The following is an 18,121-nucleotide window of genomic DNA, read 5'->3' on the forward strand; positions in this document are numbered from 1 at the left end:
GGGATGGATTTTGACCCAAAACCCAGGTCCTTTCTATCAAAAGCATCACGTCCTCCTGTCTTTCTTGTATTTGGCTATGACTTTAGGAATCCCTGCAATCCCTGCAGCTGTGTCCCCTGCCAGCTCCTTGTGTGCCCCAAGCATCCTCGCTTGCAGGGCAGTAGAAGATGCAGAAAAGGCCTTGCCTTAGTGGAAGCACTGCCCTGCAGGAGCTCCAACATCCCTCTCAGCAGCACGCTGTAGCCCCCAAATGCCCCCGAAAGGGCACATTTCAGCTACTGGGAAGGAAATGAGCTCGCTCAAGGTGAGCTACCCGCTCAAGGCCCAGGTGTCTGTGAGGCGGTCTTGGCAAGGAGTCCTGTTGTGTGAGTCTGTTCTTTGTGGGTGCTCCGTCCCCACAAGGCTTGCTTTTCAAGGCCCAGGAGAGTCTTGTGGGCACTGGCCTGGGGTCCCAGGCTGAGCCAGCTGCTGGCTGGCAATCAGGGAGGCTCGCTCGGTGTCTTGGCTTGGGTTTGCGTGGCCAGGCTGTGGGAGCGGGGGGCTGCAGGGGTGTCCTCTGTGAGGAGAATGCAGCAGCTGCCCCATGGGAGCTCAGGGCCGCTGCCAGGAGGCTCCTTCCAGGAGGGACCCACCCGCTGCTGCCCAGAACGCAGAGCAAAAGGATGATGTTTGCGCCTGGGGGAGAGCCCATCTAAGAAAGGGAACAAAAGCTGCTGCCCAGCAGCGTCTGGCTCAGGGAGGAGTGAGAAAGCTCTGTGCAGCCCCCAAGGTCCGTGCAGCAGGAGGCAGGAGGTGCTCCAGGCTCACAGCAGCAGTTCCCCTGCGGCCTGTGCAGGGAGAGGCCCCTGGTGGAGCAGGCTGTGCCCCTGGTGGAGCAGGCTGTCCCCCTGCAGCCCATGGGTCCCCCGTGGAGCAGATCTCCACGCTGCAGCCCCCCTGTGGCTGGAGGAGCCCCCGGTGGAGCAGGTGGCTGTGGCCTGGAGGAGGCCGCGGCCTGTGGAGAGCCCCCGCAGGAGCAGGCCCCGGGCTGGACTGGAACAGGCTGTGCTGAGCCTGCTTTGCCCGTGACGCTCCTTGTGGAGTGATCTCCCTGTCCTTCTGGCAGCCCTTGAGCCCTTGCCAGCCTCTTTTCTCCCCTTGGCGTTGGAGGAGGGGCAGGGAGAGAGCGCTTGTGCTGGAGCTCAGCTGCCCAGCTGAGGAAAACCACCACGGCTCTGTCTTGCCGCTGCTGCAGCACGCTGGTAGCAGCCAGCACCGTCTGTTCTTCGAGCCTCAGCAAGCCCACAGCATCTTCCCAGAAGGGATCCCTTTCCTTCACGCCTGACAGGCGCCGCCTCTAGAGGCTGAGGGCTTGTGCCCCGTTTGCAAGCGCTTTCTCAGTGCCCCCTTCCCCAGAGAAGGATCCCAGCTGCTTGGCTTCCCTGCCCTCTGCTGCCAGGCTCCCGCAGCTGCTATCCCAGCAGCGCAGCAGCCAGCTGACAATGTGCTCGCCTGGAGGACAGCTGCAATCTTGTCCCATGGCTCGCAGCTCGCCCAGGGATGGGGATCACCTGCTTCCTGCTGCTTTTCTCTCTGCTCTCCTTTCCAACAGCCTCCTGTGCCCTGGGATGGCCCTACCTTGGGGTAGGCTGCCTCGCCTTCCTCTTGCTCCTTCCCCTTCTTGGGAGGACTTTCTGCCCTGCCGAAACGAGATGACTTCTGCATGCATTCCTTCCCCTTGTGTGTATTGGCGCCTGAGACAGCAACAGGGTCGTCCCCGGAGCCAGCTCTCAGGGCCTGTGCCAGGCTTGGAGTGGCTGCAGGGAACATGCCAGGGGCTGGAGGGGCTGCAGGGAACATGCCAGGGGCTCGAGGGGCTGCAGGGTGAGTGACAATGCTTTGAGGGGCCTCAGGTCCTGCCGCAGTGGTTGAAGTCGATGCAGGGAACATCAGAGTTGTTGGAGGGGCTGCAGGTAAAATGCCAGGGCTTGCAGGGGCTGCAGGCTGCGTCACAGCTTTGCATTAGGTCAAGACGCATTTTCCTAGAACCATACATTTCCTCCTGGAGGGGCTGAAGAGCATGGAATGGTCTTCAAAATGCACAGAGCAGACCCCAGCAAATGTAGAGCTGCTGCTAGCAAGTAGGTAACTTTATTGTTCCTGTTGTTAATTTTGTTTCACAACAACAGATGCAAATATGTATCTTGAGTTGAGGGCAAAGGTGACCTTGGATCTGAAGCACACAGGCGTTCGCTAGTGTCCCCCCATCCGGAGTGAATCCAGAATGACTCGGAAGGAAAAATAAAGTCCAAACCAGTGCGTTGTGATAAAGAGAGTTTAATAGGGTAGAAAAGGAATAAAAACCAACAAAATAATAAATAAAGATATTTATAATTTATATTAATATATAAAAATATTTAATACTATTAAATACTTATAATTTTATAATAATAAAACAATGCCATACTGTACAACACAGTCAATAAAGTGGATTTAATTAAATAAATAAGAAAACCAATAAATTAAATGAAAATTAAAAAATTTAAATTTAATACAAATAAAACCCATTTTTCCCATTCCAGTGAATTGCTATCCCCATCATCACTTCCCATCCCACTGATCATTTGCTGTCCCAAAGACCTCCCAGTTCTTATCCCCTTGGCATGCCAGTGCAAGAAGAGCTGCAGGCAGAGGCCTTGCTGAGTGACCACCTAAGGAGAGGAATTTAATCCAGAAGGCAGGAAAGAAGAGCAATGCCCCGAAAGAAGAACCAAGTCTTGTCTCTCAGCCCTTTGGTGTCCCAAGCAGCAGTTGCCATGGCCAAGCTTTCCCAGCCCAGCTGCTGCCAGCATCTCCCCAGCTTGCCATTGCCACCTTCCTGGGTGAGGCGCGCGCGCATTTGCCATTGGCGCTGTTGCCATCCCTGTGAGTGGCAAGCCCATCCCCTAGCTCCAGCACGAGAGAGGGGAGAGGGCAAGCGAGAGGGGCAAGGGCTGAGGAGCGTGGCTGAAGCTGGAGCAGGTGCCTGCAGAGGTCTCTGTGCCTGCCTGGGTGCTGCAGGGGCCGTCGAGGAGAAGCCCGAGGTCGGTCACGGGTAGCCGTAATAGTAGGCTATGGCGTGGTCCTTCTGCCGCTGCACGAAGAATTGCACGGGGCCGATCTTGGTCTGGTGGGCCGCCCGCTGCCGCTCCTCCTGGGCCAGCTTCTTCAGGCGCTCCCGCTCGGGACGCTGCTGCGGCGTGATGGGCACCGACTCCTCCTGCTCCTCCAGCGGCGTGGGCGCTGCGTCGCGGCCCGCCCAAGGCCCCACGCAGGGCACGTAGTCCACGCGGGGCTGCGCCGGACGCTGCAGCGTGCGCGGCTGCATGGGCAGAGCTGGACGCTGCGCTTGGCCCCCCGTGGCTGGCAGGCCCAGCTCTCTGGGCGCCAGCTCTATGGCAGCATCCCCTGTTCATGCTGTGCTGCCTGGTGGTGCTGGCACCTCCTTTTCCTTGCCGCCAGCTGGGGGCTGGGGGGCAGCGGGCACAGCGCTGGAGCCTGGCACTGTCGGCGGGGCGCTGGGCATGCTGCTGGGGCTGCTGGAGGTGGGCTGCGGCTGCACACAGGCCAGCTGGCACGCTGGCCCCAGCGCCTTGGCCCTGGCCCCCAGCGGCTGCAAAGTCTCGCTGGGGGTCTTTGTCCCCGGCTGCTGGCGCTGCAGCGTCTTGGCCCCGCTGGCCTGGGGACAGAGCCTGTCCTGGGGCCGCACGGCACGGGGCTCCCCACTCGGAGTCTCCGGCAGCAGCCGCGCTCTGCGGGGAGGTGGTGCCACTGCTCCTTGCCCCCCTGCAGCCCCCGGGCTTCGCGCTCTCTTGCTGGGTGCCGTGGTGCTGTTGATCGCCAGCTGCTGCCCGCTGCTGCCTGCTTCCCTGCTGCTGCCAGCCACCGTGCTGCTGCCACCCGTCTTCCCCTGGCACGGTCTCTTGCGGCCTTGGCCAGCCTGGCCCAGCAGCGTCTTCCTCTCCTTGCCGGGGGGGTTCTCTGTCGTCGGCCTCCTGTGCTGGCAGCTCTGCGCTGTCCCGGGGGTGCTGCTGGGCGCAGGGCGCTTGGCCCCCCGCTTGGTGCCGGTGGACGCAGGGGCAGGCGGGGGGCTCTTGAGGGGACCCAGGGGGCGTTTGGGCAGGGGTCTCCCATGGTCACTGCGGCCCTTGGGGTTGGGGCGTTTCTTGGGGGAACTCGGGGGGGATTTGGGCTGGGGTCTACTAAAGGCACTGCGGCCCTTGGGGTTGGGGCGTTTCTCGGGGGAACTCGGGGGGGATTTGGGCTGGGGTCTACTAAGGGCACTGGGGACCTTGGGGTTGGGGCGGGTCTTGAGGGAACGCTGGGGGGGTTGGGGCTGGGGTCTACTAAGGGCACTGGGGACCTTGGGGTTGGAGCGGGTCTTGAGGGAACGCTGGGGGGTTGGGGCAGGGGTCTACTAAGGGCACTGAAGAGCTGGGTGTCAGGGAGGCTCCTGGGGGGACTCAGGGGTGGACTGGGTAGGGGGCTCCTAAGCGCACTGGGCAGGGGACTGGCTGCAGGGCTGAGCGGGGGGCTCACTGCTGGCATGACGGGGGACTGCAGCGACAGCCCACCCTCAAGCTTCTCGGGGCGCAGCCCAGGGGTTTTGGGGACCTCACCGAGGGCTCCTGTGGCTTCCAGTCCCTGCGTGCTCGGCTCCTCGATGTCCTCGCAGAGGTCGGGCAGCTGCGAGAGGAAGTGGCTGAGGGCAGGACTGCTGGGCAAATCGGGGAAGGCATCCTGCGGCTCCACGGCATCGAGCCAGCTGAGCAGCTCCTCCATGCCGGGGATGGGGATGTCCAGGTCAGCCAGGAGCTCGTCCTGCATGTGCTGCAGCTGCTGGCTGTCCCCTGCCAGCTCTGGAAAGGCCTCGGCAAAGGCATCAGGGCCCAGCTCGGGCAGCTGCGGGGGCTCCTCAGGCACCTGCGGGGCTGTCGCCGCTGAGGACGAAGCAAGAAAATCCCCCAAGACGGGCGATGTCAGCTTTCCCATGGCCCCTGGGTGTGGGGCGCCCAGTGGCCGGCTGTGCCAGCCCCAAACTCACCGTCAGGCGTCGCCGTCTGGGTGCTGGCGGTCCTTGGAGCCTGGGCAGGCTCGGGGGCAGTGGGGCTGGGCAGCGGGGTCCCCTGGTCCTTGCTGAGCCCCACGGCGTGCAAGCAGGGCTCCGGCAGCTGCCCCTGGCTGCTGCTCAGGGTGCGGGGCGTGGGGAGCGCCTGTCCCCGCAGCGGAGGCCCCGGGACGAGGGGTGGCGGGGGGTTGCGCTGGGCGGGGGCCTGCAACAGGCAGGTGCCTGCGGGGTGCAGGAGCTCCCCATGGAGCACGGCCCTGGGCCCCAGCCCCAGCGCATGGTGGGGTACCAGTGTCCCCGTCACCATGGGCTGTCCCCACTGATGGACGGGGGCACAGGGAGGAGCGGTGTGGGGGAGCTGCCCCCCGGCGGGGAGCTGCACCAGCTGCAGCTGGTGCCCCATGGTTGGGAGCTGCACCAGCTGCAGGTTTTGCTCCACAGCGGGGAGCTGCACCAGCTGCAGGTTTTGCCCCACAGCGGGGAGCTGCACCAGCTGCAGCTGGTGCCCCACGGCGGGGAGCTGCCCCACAGCAGGGAGCTGCCCCCCGGCGGGGAGCTGCCCAAGCTGCAGGTGGTGCCCCTGGGCTGGGAGGTGCCCCCCAGGTGGCAGCTGCACCCCGGCGGGGAGCTGCAGCACCTGCCCCTGGACCCCTGGCACCACGTGCCAGACGGTGGCCTGGGGCAGCGCGGAGGGGAGGGTGGGTACCTGCGGGGGCTGCAAGGGCAGCGCCGTCGCTCCGGGGAGGGAGGGCAGCAGCCAGGCAGCCACCGTTGGCGGCACGGCTGGGACGACGAAGGGGGAGTTTTGCGTCTGCGCAAGCCGCGGAAGCCGTCTGGGGAAACCCTCTGTGGGAAAAAGGCCGCTGGGCTGAGCTCTGGGGCGCTGGGCTCGCCAGCAGGGCCGCAGCCCCGGGAGGAGCGGGAGCCGGCTGCTGGACCTGCCATGGTGGCTGGAGAGTGGGGCGGTTGCTTGGGGAACCCGGGCAACGGGGGTTCCGTCCCAACGGCTCACCAGCCCCTCGCCGACATCTTGGGGAGGACTGCAGGCTTTGGACCCAAGCAGGCTGCCCAGCGCAAGACTTGGCCATGTTCATTAGAACATTACTAGCCTCTAAGCCTCATGGCATCACCTTCCATCTTGACTGCTAAACCTCCTTGCTCCCTACTATCTTCTTTGCCAAGATACAGCTGTCCACATTTACTTTTCCTACTTGGCTGGACTGAATTTAAGAAGGGAGCTTGCAACTCTTCATCTTGTTTGCCACTTCATCATCAAACCAAATGAAAACCATTTGCCTTTAACCTCTTTATTTCAGGCCTTCTTTCCTAGTGGCCATTCAAAACTGGGAAAAAAATAGTCTACCAAGTGGGGTTTTTTTTTGATTTGATAATAAATCTGCAGACTGTTAAGTCATCAAGCACTTCAAGACTGTTTGAAATAATCTCGAGATTAATATAAAAGGAATTCCTCACACACGCTGCGGCCGCTTACCTTTAGTATAGTCGTTGGATGCAATGGAGCAGTATTTCTTGCTTTCGCCTGCACTGGAAGTCTTCCCTTCCTTGTAAGGTTGTTTACTGCTCTCACTTCTGCATTACTGACATGAAGAGCCATCTGGAGGATGGGATTCTTCCTTCTTCTCCCGCGTTATCTTCTGGAAACGAGGATCTAACTGTTCCAAGGAGCCTTTCGCTTTCCTGGTGTTTCTCCTTTTTCTTCTTTTTCTTCTCCTTTTTCTTCTTTTTCTTACGCTTGCGATTGGCATTGTCAAAGTGGAGCGCACAGAAACACAAATCATGAAGTCTGAAAGAAACATGCAAGTTAAAAAGGGAAAAAAAGATGTGGCACTTGTTGCCTATGTGAAACTTGATTTATTTTACCACAGGTGATGATTTGCAGCATGTCAGCTATTTTGTGGTGCTTTGTGCACACGCAACTTACTTTAGATGCAGCAAACTTAAGCCGTCAGATTGAAGGACCATAGGTCCTGGTTTGTACACAGATCATTAACAACGGCTAGCTCTGGAATATGTGCAAGCAGAAAAAATCTTTTAACCTAATCTGGAATGGTGTACGGATGTGATTCAAACTATGTGGTCCAAAGCTAGTGCTCTGACACAATTCAGCAAGAGCTTTCCTGTCTTCACTGATCAACCTAACAACATGATCCCCAGCCAGCTGATGCTATCTAAATAACTTAGAAACTACCAGAAAAAAAAAAAAAAAAAAAAAAAAAAGGAAGACATGAGAAGCACCCAGAAAAGACTTAGGATAAAAAATGCAGAGTATGCTGGAATCCTTGCTTACTTGGAATCCTTCTCTCCATGTTTATCCTTAGACTTCTTTTTCTTCCAGAACTTGTGATATTTTTGCATTTTTTTCACCACCTACAAGCTCCTTTTCTATCTTTCTGTCTTTCCTTTCTATTTCACTTTCACTACCTTCTGCACGGGTATATTTTCTTTTTCTGTTTCCTTCTGTTTCATTTTTCTGGCGACAGTTCTCCAAATGAGCTGACACAGGTGGAAGCGCATGTCTTTCACGAGAATGTCTTCTGGAATGTTGCTGAGGTACCGAGCAACGATGCAAGTCTGCTCGGGGTGTGCTAAAGCGACGTACATCTTCCTCTCTCAAGAGGGAACCGTGAGGCCATCCGCTTTTGTAATGATAATGCTTATGTGACCTGCTGTAGTAAGTTGCAGTCAATCTGTCAAAGGCTGCATCGCCGTGAGAGAACTTTCTCTCTCTACTGTCTCCTGTCGCATGAGGTGAATAGTAATCCTTGTAATAGCTACATCTTTCCCATCTCCGTGCTTCGTCTCGATAGTATCTTTCTCTGCTCCAACTTCTTTCCCCTTTGGATCGGTAGTACCTATTGCTATCTTGTTCTGATCTTCCTCCGCTGCCAGATCTGTACTTTGAATATTTGACTGCTCTTCTGCCATTCTCAGGGCTGTTTCTTTCACGAGGGAAAGATCTGTACCTGCTTCCCTCCCAGTACTCCTGCTTGTGACTCTTTTGCTCAACAAATTCCACGCTCTGAGAACACCTCCTCTTGCTGGAAGGACCTGCTTTTTGACTCTCCTTCTCTTCACTAGGAGCATGTTCCCTCTTTCTTCGGTAATGCTCTTTGTCAGTGGTTTTAGTCTTGTCCTTTGTATCTTGGCGTCTATCTGCAATAGCTAAGGAGGAAAGATTGTTAGAGCTACATTCAGTGTCAGACTTGAGAGAGGAAGTTTGCCGCAATTTCTCACCAGGCTCAGAAGAGTCTTTGCCGTACAAAACATTTTCTTTTGAAACGAGGTCACGTTCTTTTGATCTTCTTTGTTTCTCCTTGTCTCCACGGTCATCACATTGGTACTGGGCGAGGTATTCATCATTCCCAGGAGATTTCGGAGGTTCCGCAACACTGCATAAAATAAAAACCCATTTCTCACTTCTGCTGAAGGACGTGAATATTAAGAGTAAAACCTTCCAAAGGCAAACAAACAAACAAAAACCTCTGGACTACAGGAACCCTCGCAAAGATATGCCATTTAGAAACCTCTCCTGTGATTAGGACACCTTCTTCAGCTCCCAGAGAAAGTGCTTTTTCCCCTCTTGCTTCTGAAGCCATTGCACTAAAAAAGCAAACGCATCTGTCTCCTTCCACCTGATGCTCTGAGAAAAAAGGCATAGGGGCGAGCGGGGAACAGCCAGTGTTTCTCCAGACAGTGGAGAAAAATGGAAAAACATTCTATAAAGGAACACAAGTTCTCCTTGAGGCACCAACCTGCATCAGAGTGATATGCTCAGTGCTGATCATTAGTTCTGTTCGTGACACTGGACACACAGTATGGAATTGTACTAATTTAAATCCTTCCATTAAATACTATTAGTAGACAGATAAAACTGTAACGAACTTCCATAAAGTCTTGTCTTAATCAGACTGTGCTCATTTTACCTCATTTCCTCTGACAAGCTGTTCAGCTGGCTGGCTGTGAAGGACTCCGTGATGACTTCTCGATTGACTGAAGGCATAGCTCCAGGCATCTGCAATTAAAACGCACAAGTCAGCAGACAAAAAAATACTATTTGTAGTAGTACTGAGGACTAGTCTTGTCAGAATTTCTCCATTAAATGGTAAGCAAGACCGCTGTGAGTTGTATGCATTATCTACACTTCAAAGATAACCCCGACTCACCCCCCAAAATCTACTTTATGAAACTTAGGAATTTTTATCTCAGCTGAGCTTAAGTTGACAAGTTCTAATGTAAGCTCAGGTCTGCAAATTCTAAGGGGATAATACCACAAAGTCTTACGATCACATGTGTGCTGTGTTTTCTCAGTATTTCACCTGAATTAGGAACACAATAAACACTCCCGAATACATCGTAGGTGAGAAATTCTTGATGGAGCAAATCTATGTTTCAAGCAATCCATTTGTTTTAGAAAAGAACATCTCAGAAGGTTTAACAGGTTCAACTCGGCAAGTGGAATCATCAAGTTTCAGTCCGTTTTCTTTAGATTCATTAACTAGCCTAATAGCACCATTTAGTGAATCTCTTTTTGGCAGCTCATGCTGGGATCTTCCTTTGTCAGCATTCTGACAGGAAGAATCGGAATGCTGCAATGTACGGACTACCTTTCCAACCAAAATTCCATTAGAGGACATTGCATTGCATTTCAAATTCCTTTGAAATAAGCCCTTTGACTCCTCCTCAGATTTTCCTGAAGATTCTGCACCATAAGGGACTGTGTTATCAGAGCTGAGTTTAGGATTTTCATTCACTGTTGGCTCCACAAAAATTTCATCAGAAACTTTTTTGTTTGTTTGCATTTGCTTCATTTGCATTACCAAATTTGTAATTGTGGATGAAGGAACAGCCTGGTAGAGATCTTCATCCTCCACAGCACTGCTAAGAAAGTCAGGCTGTGACACAGTCTGACGAGCAGGCAATTTATTGTGAATACTGATGGTGATCTTCTGTTTTCTTGACGTATCAGTAATTGAAGGCCTGGTAATTGCCTGGTTTTGAACACAGGCCATTGGTGGTGCTGAAGATGGCCTTTTTAGGGTGACACCAGTGGTCTTTGCGTCCTCTTTTATGGATCCATTTCCATTTAAACGGCTTGAATTCTGTATTTAAAAAGAAGAAATTGCAAGATGGATTAACGCAAACACTGCATGTAACATTTTGAAACACAAAACTCTCCTACTGAGTGTTTCTACAAATGGTCTTAACACCTAAAAAGAAAAACACACTGCCCTTTAAGGATAAATGCAAGTCCAATAAGCGTATTCAATTCCTGCTTTTGGTTTACTGCAGATTGGTATCAAATTAACATCATCTTTGAAAACCAGCCAAGCAACTTAACATTACCTGCTGCTATTCCCAAATATATTTATTTTCCCCTTTGAACATACCCTGAAAAGCCTGAAGTAATCGTTCTGGTGCTCAGGAATAAGACAATGAGTTTTCCCTGTCTTAGCTAAAGTGACGAGGATAGGAAAAACAAGTCCTCTTTTAAATGATTTGAGGATTAGTACACTCTGCTTAAATAGTCAAAGAGCGTAGCTCTCTGTGCTTTAGAAAGCTATCTTGGAGCTATAAAGTAATGGAGTCGCATGGCTGCACAATTTAGCAGTAACCACTGTTTGAATGACTCTGGCTGTAGCATGAGGGCTGTGAAGAAAGCTGCGGCGTGGGAAGGAAAACAAAACTAAGATGCCGAAAACCAAACAAAAAACCCCACACCAAACCCCAAACCCACTAGCAGTTTGGTGCCGTTATCTGCCCTCCCGCTTCCCTGAATTACCTTAATCATATGAGGAAGAAGTCGTGGTCCCATAAATCCAGCCTGCTTACTATTAGCCCCCTGCTGACCAGGAGGGAATGAACAGGGATAAGATGGTGCTGGCAAGTAAAACGCACATTCTCCAAGTGTCAAATCATAGCGCCTTCAGAAAAGAGCAGTGATCGTAGTTTAATTTTTCTTTCAGCCTACTCTTGGATTAAATCCCATCCTATCATTTTAGAGGAACAGCTCATACGATATGGAAGCCTTCTCTACAGAAGGCTTCGCCAAGAGTACAGACTGAAAAGTAGAGAACAGTCTTCCTACTAAGACTATCACTTGCACAGCAAGAATTCATTCTTACACCACAGATGACCTTCATTTCTCTCCTTCTCTAAATTAGCCAGCTACAGATAACACATAGATAGCAATTTACACAAGTGCTGCAGTTTAAGGCCAAGCAACAAAAGATAATAAACGACACAGAGAATTTCAGGTTAGACAGAACTGAATTAGACAAATAATAATCTTCTCCTGGGATAGCAAGAAAAACACTTGCAAAACAGAAAAATATCAATAACAGGAAAGTAAATCTCTTCTGAACACATTTTAAGATTTGTTATTACCTGATATAAAAAAGTACGTAAGCTTGCTGACCAAGAACTCTTTTAATGTCAGTACGCACTACTTTAGCATCATTCATCTGATACCAAAGTCCATTACCAGCCTGCAAATAAAGACAACGATTTCTTTAGGTGAATTGCACGTTTTCCAATTGAAATCACGGATAGGAACAAAATACACACATGTCAAATAAAAATATAATGAAATCTTTTTCCCTAGAAACAGTAGCTGCTAGTCATGCTTTAATTGGTTTGCCAGCACAACCTTTACCCTGTTAGAAATGCTGTTGACTTCTACCTTTACATAGCATATATAGTGTCCTGAGTGACAGCTGACACCGTGATGTACCAGCACCGCGTATAAGGCATAGAGCAGTGGTTCTCCCATTGACTGCGACATGTAGGCTCTCAGGTCCAAATACTCCGGATATTTCACCTCCTAAAGAGACACCAAGAAGACAGAAAAATTATCCCAGAGTACTTCGTGGACTAGCCAGAGAAAAACACTTCCAAAAAACACAGACTAGAATTTATTTCTAGAATATATTTCTAGAATATATTTCTTGATTCACTACAAATAAGTCTTCCCATAAACAATGGTTAAGACAAGAAGTTGCAGAGAACTGTTTCCTGATGAATCAGCCTTCTCAGAGGAAAGCATATGCTTCTTGTCAAGCGGGAACTTTATTGATATTAAGAGAAAGAATAAGCCATAGTCGTTAGTCTACAATTATTGTCTGAAAATATTAACAACTTTCAGCTTTGGGGGATGTCCCATTACACAATGATATAGTTGCATTACAGTGGTAAATATACCTTGTTGATCTTTCCACCTGTGAAATCTGCAAATCTTTTCAGTGATATTGTGAGAACCTTGGAAGAACGGTGTATGGTAAATCTCTTGGACGCAGGAACCATCTTTTTACACCTTAAAAACAAGCAGAGATAAGTGTTTGAAGGCATCTTCTTTTTTCGCCCCCCAAACAAACTCGTTTTAATGTCTCACGCATGCCTATGCTATTTGAATGATATTTACTTGCATAATAGGTTGGTCTTTTTTCTTTTCATAAACCCACGCACTGCGTGTCAGGTTTGTTAATACACAGAAGAAGGTCAATTTTCCCAACAACTCAGAGCATAGGGGGAACAGGAATCTCTCACGAAAGGGTATTACCAGGTTGGATGGCAAGGTACCATTTCTTGGTCTACAAAAGTGGCTATTTGAACTCCAGTCCTGGATACATTCTTTCAGCTTTCAAGGGAAATACAAATACTGAAAGCGGAACGAGAGAGCCTTGGTCCCCAGGACTAGAAATTGCAAATAATCTCCAACATAGGTCGACTATCAACATCAAAAATACAACAGAAGCACATGGTCATTCTACAGGAGGGAGACATTTAACAGTAGGAAGTCTTCATGTACTGAGCTTGTCTGGAAAGACACTGAAACCATCTGCCATCCTTTGAAACAAAATAGTTCAGTTTGACACATTGCCCGCTCCAAGGTAGGACCTACGGTGTAAGCAGTGAAAATCAGCCACTAGCCCAGAGAACAACGGAAACTGGGCAGTTTACATCAAGAAAAGTACTGTCGAGAGCTAATAAATAGAAAGAACAAAAGTAGCTCTTTTTGAATTCTGATGGCAAAATACAAGCCAGAGAATTGCAAACCCATAGGGAATGCCTATGAACAAGACTTCCCCCCTCCAAAGAAACAAAAATCCAAGTCTTTTATAAACTTCCACAAAACTTGTAAGTAGATCCAAAGTTTAGAGGTAGTCCAACAGAGTCATGCAACATAGAAAACTGACGTCAAAATCTTACTCGCTACATTTATAGCAATTCTCTCCATCCAGCTCTTCAGGTTTCACAAAGAGTTCCAGAGCTCTGCTAACAGATGAAACCGCCTAGAGCAGTGAGAAAGAAGAGCGTAAAGTCACCGTAATTCAGAATTCCACAGACATACTAGTAGTTTATAAGAGAATCTTACTAACATACTCAAGCGATCTACTGTGAAGAAGGAGGCAGAAAGAGCATGCTCAGCATTGACCTCACCTGGAAGGCATTTGACTTTGGAACAAATACTTTTCCAGTTGCCTAGACAGCATCTATAGTGTGCTTTGTCATCAATACTGGGGACAAATTCATCAGTCTAACAATTAGATGTATATTGAGGTAGAACAACAAAGAAGTATGACAGCATTATAATTTTTGCAGAAAGAGAATTCTTTCCCCTTAAACCCAATGCAAATGTGGAGACTATTTACATGGGTTCCACGGAAGGACAAAGTCCAATCCACTTCCTTAGCACCACCAAGCTCTTACGTTTTAACATTATATGTGGTTTGGTTTTTTAAGTTAAACAAGTTTAATTTAGAAAGTTATGCATGTACTTAAACATCATGAATTATATTTAGAAAACATCTTACCTTTATATCCAAAGTGATATCAAGAAATGCCTCATACGTATCCGAAACTGCTTTGCAATTCAAGCACTTCACTGGAAACAAAATATAAATGCTTAACATTATGTGAAGGAGACTAACTGTCCAAATTCAAGTTGTTGACAGATACTACTTTAGACAAACTACAGACTGCTTTACTACCGACAAAAGACACAGATCAGTTCTAAGGACAGGAATATTTTTTCAAGTACCTCTCGATCTTAGAAATCCTCCAAATATTTGATGAATGATGGTGGTAGCTTGAGAAGATCTGTCCAATCTGGAAATAAATTATAATCAGACCTCAGAAGATTTAAGGCACAGAGTTAACTCTTCAAAGAGTTTGATGAAAACCAAGGATGATGTAGACTTTCGTTGCTGATAGTAAATAAGGCACTAAAAGGTGCTAGAGATCATTTCTGAGAGTAAATAAAGGACTAGAAGGTGCTAGAGAATGTATGAAAGTGAACTTGTTTATGCTTACTCGGTGCTTCCGTTCAAGCACGCTTCCTGCATAGCATCAACAGTATAGCGCAAGAACTCGTGTGCGTCTTCTTGACTGCCAAAACGGAAATGTTGTCCTATTCCTAAACAAGAAGATGATAGTATTGACCTCATTTAAAAATGAAATCGTTCTTGTATTTCTAAAATCTCTCTTCATTTGAGTGTTAAAACCACTTAGACACATCAAATAATTATTTGAAGATTACAAGCTATCGAAAAGAAACACATCTGAAGCCACTTACGACTGAGATTACTGATAACATGCGTGGGCTCGATGGCATCAACAGTGCAACGCAGGGCCTGGTTAATGTGAGTCTCCATCGTGCACATCATGCAAAAATCTTGTTCACGACCTGAAGAGTGAAAGAACAAAGCATCCCAGTCCAGCGAAATATCCACAACTACAAACATCTAAGTACAATTTAAACTATAGATACAATATCCACTCTCCTTGCTACATTCTATTCTCCCAAGATGCCAATGTCCCAACAGTCTTGTAACATTTCATTTCACACAACTTTACAGAATAAAAATATCCACTAAGCCTGTATTCAAATGCATGTTGTGATGAGAAATCTAAAAGACTACTGCAAAGTCGCAGTTGTAAAGGCTGACAGGAATGTGAACTCCACAGCCTGCAAAATGTATTACTCTCTAAAATTACTACTAAATGCATTACTGTCCAATGCACTTCATTATTCCCATGAAGCAATAAATGATCCTTTAATAAACAAACAAACAAACAAATAACTAAATAAATAAACCATGGTGCATTAATTGCACTCCATATGCTATTCGGAGCCCACTGCTAATACAGTGCTCAAAGCCAGCTTCTACAGGTAAAATCAGGCAAATAAGCTTATCTCACAGAATCACTGCTGTTCTTTCACCTTCAGAGCTATCCAACAGATTCAAAATACTGTTAGAAAGTACTCACATGACTGGCTGTGCTCAAGAGAAAGCATGTAATTGGCAAGTGGGGGTGTGTAGGTCAAACACTGTAGAGTAGCATTAAGAAAACATGTGTTGCCAAGATTGTACAGGCCAACTCCAACACTTTGTGTTTCTCGCCAATCCATACAAATCTTCTCAGGTGGAAAAAGAAGGCTCTGTGGCGGAGCAATTCCATCATTAACGACTGCAAGAAAGTTAAATTTAAAAAGAGATCTTGTTTGTTTGTTTCTAAGAAAGGTATTTAAAAAAATGCTATTCTGCAGGAGCACCTAGAGGGGCTAGCTACAATCCAAACCAGAAAAACTTATTGCAGACAGCTTTAATACCACCAAATTCAAATTGGCTGGTCAACACAATGTTTTGGGGAAAAAAAAAAAAAACAAACAAACAACTTTAGTCAACCATTTTAATTTTTCTAAGGCAAGGCTAACTGCCATTCTGTTTGTAGCACCTAATGCCAAGTTCCTCTCCATCTATAATCTTTAACCTGATTAACTCAACTACTGTTTTTTTCCTTATTATAACTTAAACCACAAACTTAGACTTGAAATTATACGGTAAAAACGTAAAAACTAGGAACTAGGAATGACGGTACCCCTACAGATACCAGATCTTTTCCTGAGCAATGTTATCCTTCAAAAAACCTGTGAAAAATGGAAGCTGTGAATAGCAACAATCAAACACTTTTCTTTGCAAAACAGAAAAGACATGGAGGAATCTGTGCATTACAAAAAGCTCCCCATATTTCTCTGTTGACTGTAAATATATCAAAATTAATTTCTGTAACATCAGTCACTTCAGTTGCCTTAGGGGATTCGCTTTTGAAGTCTTTGTTCACAGTAGTCCCCTTCTCTATCAGTGCAACAAGTAAGAACTGCATTTTCTACTTTTGCTTTGAAGACAATGGAGGCAGGATAAAACGCACACTTACTTAGATCTCTTGGGGCAAAAGCCTTAGATTTTTCAGATGATCTACAGTAAATAGCACCTCCACGTCCTTGGGCCACAGAGACTTGGCTTGAATCTTCTGCAGGCACTATCCGGCCCCAGTTGGCGGTGCGTGACATCAGTATTTTAGTACTTGGTTTCTTGGATTTGCCAGACCGCCTTGAAGAGGGCTTTTTAGGCTTTGAAGATTTGGGCTTCTTAGCTACGGTCATTGTTCACATCTGCAACAGAGACAGAAGTTCTGGTTGACGTAAGAATATCAAGAAGCATTCCAAGAAGAAAAGAGTAACAGAAGTCCTGTCACTTAATCTCAAAGAAACAGCCTTAAGAACTAAATCGCTGGTATGAATGATTTAAAAAGAATCCCCAAACTAAACACACAAAGTGAAAATTTCCATCTAAACTCTATCAGTATTACTTTTCGCTTCTGCAGAACTAGTGGCTGATGCCATTTCTTTCCCTTCCGTAGGATTTTAATCCATTACAACTCTGGAGTCTTTTTAATATAAAAATGTAGAAGACATTCTCTGAGGGGAATCAGTTATTTATTGATTTCCGGAGTTGCACAATTTTCTGTTAATTAGTACCTATGATCTAATAGATAATTGTTGCAATTATCTATTGCTGGCATTAGTAACGGAACACTATTACTTCACTGCCTGCGTTTTTCTGTTTCGTCTACACAAAGGTACCCAGAACTCACTGCTACTTTTCTTCTGTCTTTCCAGGGCTCGCCCTCTACCTCACTGTCTACTGCACCAGTCATGAGGGGTTTGTTGTGATTCTATAATGAGCCTAGCTTTTAAATACACCTTTTCTGGGCGTCACTTGGTGATGGCAAGTTAATTTGTGAGGGCTCCTCAGTCTACATCATGCGGTTGCTTTTTCCAGGTGAAAAAGCGGAGCCGTAAGTGGCAGTACACTAAAGCCCTGGCATGTTGAGATCCAAGAGGAGAGATGTTTGGCCCTCCTTTTCACTCCCGGGAACCATATACCTCAAAACCCACAGAGGATGGGCTATATCTCAGAGAAATCTTGGGAAAGGAGAGCATGAAGAGCATGTTTGCAAATTTATTTCTCCCTGGGCTTCTTCTGCTTCTCCAAGAAAGACGAGTTTGAATATAACTTTGGCAGCAGTACTTCTGGTGTTTTACTCCTACCACATTTAAAACTCCTACGACAAACTGAAAAGTTAGACTAAAAAGCAGCTCTTTCCGTTCTCCTTTCTAAAGTTGCACGTTTTCCTCATGCAAAACAACAGGGGAATGTAAGCTAGAAACGGAAATGCTGAATGTAAAACAAAACAAAACAAACCTCAGCCCTCCAGGACAAAGGCCAGTAACTGCTACAAAGTCCTTTTTAAAATGCTGATTAGGTTTCAAGGTGATACCGCTTTAAATAAGCGTAGTTGTGTGTCCATAGGCAGAAGCTGAATAATGACAGGATGAACTTCTATACTTCATGTTTTGTTACTGTCTTACTGTAGCACACAGGGACTTGTTACCTTCAGGGAAACCACTAACCTCATGGAGGGTTTAAAACATAAGCTAGTTTGTTATACCAAAATGACGGAGAGAACAAAGCATAAAGTGCTTTCAGATTTCTAGCACGCCTTGATTGCTGTCCATTAAACTTCAGACACGTTAAACAAAACACAGTAAATAAGAAAACTCCTAGTCCCACAGCTGGCAAATTGTGTGCAGAGGTTGTAATTAGAACTTTTTTGCCCTGACGTTTTACATTTAAAATTGATTTTAAATCCATTCTATACACACTTTCCATT

At 47.8% G+C, this 18,121-nt stretch overlaps 1 pseudogene across 1 annotated transcript; it reads right to left on the reverse strand.

Moving 5' to 3' along the window:
• Positions 1–7,184: 7,184 nt before the first annotated feature.
• Positions 7,185–16,550, reverse strand: LOC311216096 (ubiquitin carboxyl-terminal hydrolase 42-like; annotated as a pseudogene). The gene is made up of 14 exons: positions 16,322–16,550; positions 15,374–15,574; positions 14,679–14,789; positions 14,417–14,519; positions 14,145–14,212; positions 13,918–13,988; positions 13,313–13,395; positions 12,305–12,416; positions 11,787–11,927; positions 11,492–11,592; positions 10,887–11,028; positions 9,499–10,206; positions 9,031–9,119; positions 7,185–8,025 (listed from the first exon to the last, which is right to left on the reverse strand). The product of its transcript is annotated as a ubiquitin carboxyl-terminal hydrolase 42-like (transcript).
• Positions 16,551–18,121: the final 1,571 nt, after the last annotated feature.

Source organism: Netta rufina (assembly GCF_964035555.1).
Source record: "Netta rufina genome assembly, chromosome: 18".
NCBI lineage: Eukaryota > Metazoa > Chordata > Aves > Anseriformes > Anatidae > Netta > Netta rufina.